We start from the raw sequence: 1,815 nt of genomic DNA on the forward strand, positions 1-1,815 counted from the left end.
TATGTTCTTGTTTTCTCACTACTTTTTTTTAAAAAAATATCTTACCCTGTTTGGTTGGTTTGGGTTTTTATAGATTGAGAAATTGCATCTCAAAGATGCTAAGATCATATCTTGGAAGGCTGGCCTCCACTCTCTAACACCATCAGACTGGTGTTGCTTTTCTGTAATGTTAAAATAACGCCAGCCTCGCCTTTTGCTAACCTGGCAAAATCCCTGGCTGCATATTTAGCAATCTGGGGAGGTGGGTGAGCGGGGTAAATTTCCTTGAACAAAGATTGCGAGAGATGTATTAGTTCATCTAATACCATGTCTGTCACTTATGTAGACAGAATAATTCGGAGTCCCGGCTTTGCCCTCAATCGTGCCTGAATTAAGGATACATTTTAATGAAAGTTTTATGGGAAGATTTTAATTTGTAATTTTTTTTTTTTTGAGAGAGAACTGTATGAAACTCCATGAAAAATAACCTAGCATTTAATTTTTGAAATGCAGCTGAATGTAGACGGAAGGAGTTAGGATTCATTCTGAAATGGAAACTATATTTCTATCCCGTTAAAAAAAAAATAAAATAAATAAAGCAGGTTAAAGAGCGGAGCTGCACATAATGAGTCAAGGAAATCCTTGCGCTGTCCCTTTAACTACCGAACATCTGATTCCCTCATCTGGCAGATGGTCTCTGAGCACAGATTTGCATTCATTGTCTTGAAATCTGTTTTCGCGTTGGTGTTATATAGATTTCAGAGGCAGATCTATACACAGATCAGAATACAAAAGGGCCGGGAGGAAAATATCACCAAAGCAGAGTGGTTTAAAAAAAAAAAAAAAAAAAAAAAAAAAAAAAGGATCAGAATACAAAAGGGCCGGGAGGAAAATATCACCAAGGCAGAGTGTTTTTTTTTTAAAAAAAAAAAAAAAAAAAAAAAAAAAGAAAGAAAATAGATGCAGGCGCAGGTATCGTCCTGGTTCCCTGCGGGCTGGGCTGGGGAGAGCTCCGATCTCCATTAATGGGGAATTTTGCCGACATAGGATGTTATAAAAAGTTTTTAAGGCTCCAGCTGACAGCTCGCGTGTAGTGAGAACTTTGGGGTTTTCTGCGTGTGTTGCGGTCTCTCTCACCGCCTCCCGCTCCTGCGGGCGGTCTCTGCCTCCAAACCCCGCAGGCACCGCCGCCGCCACCCGCTTCGCTCCCTCCCGGCACTGATTTTTAAAACGCCGCGCCTGAAAGCGAAGCGGCCAACTACCTGTGCGATCGCTTTATTGGGACAGCGTGGAGCAGATTTACAGAGATGGGCTGCTTTTAGCACAGCGGCGGGACCGTGGGGCGATGCCGTTCGGTTACGAGCTGTCCCGCTGCCGCGGGGCTCCGGGACCGGTGGGTCCGTCCCCGCTCCCCGCCGGCTCCGGCCGCGCCGCCCCCGCCCCGGGGAGGCTCGGGGGGGGGGGGGGGGGGATGGGGGGGGGGGGAGGGGTGGGGGGGGGGGGGGGGGGGGGGGGGGGGGGGGGGGGGGCCCCCGCCCGGGGGGGGGGGGGGGGGGGGGGGGACGGGACACACACTGCGGGGAGCCGGGAGCCCAGGCGAGTGCGGGGCTGCCCGCAGCCCTCCAATCGGGAGAGGTTATGCAAATGTCAGCCCTTATTTGGGAGCAGGCTCCTCCCCCTTCCCGCCGTGTGCGCTCCCACTGCTGTAACCCATTCATGGTGACCGGGCTGGGAAGGATCGGCTCTTCCCGGCCGTACTGTGTAATCAGACTCTCTTTAGCTCCATTTCTTCCTTTCTTTTACAATTTATCCCGCTTTTTTTTTTTTTTTTTTTTT

At 49.8% G+C, this 1,815-nt stretch overlaps 1 protein-coding gene across 1 annotated transcript in view; it reads left to right on the plus strand.

Annotated features, from left to right (window-relative positions):
• Positions 1–1,748: 1,748 nt before the first annotated feature.
• The window catches only part of EBF2 (early B-cell factor 2), a 154,778-nt gene continuing 154,711 nt past the window's right edge, over positions 1,749–1,815 (plus strand). Inside the window, exon 1 of the mRNA XM_014943157.1 lies at positions 1,749–1,815. This exon is cut by the window's right edge and continues 518 nt beyond it. The gene's annotated coding sequence lies outside the window, so the exon portion shown is untranslated.

Source organism: Calidris pugnax, unplaced genomic scaffold (assembly GCF_001431845.1).
Source record: "Calidris pugnax isolate Ruff unplaced genomic scaffold, ASM143184v1 scaffold88, whole genome shotgun sequence".
Lineage (NCBI taxonomy): Eukaryota > Metazoa > Chordata > Aves > Charadriiformes > Scolopacidae > Calidris > Calidris pugnax.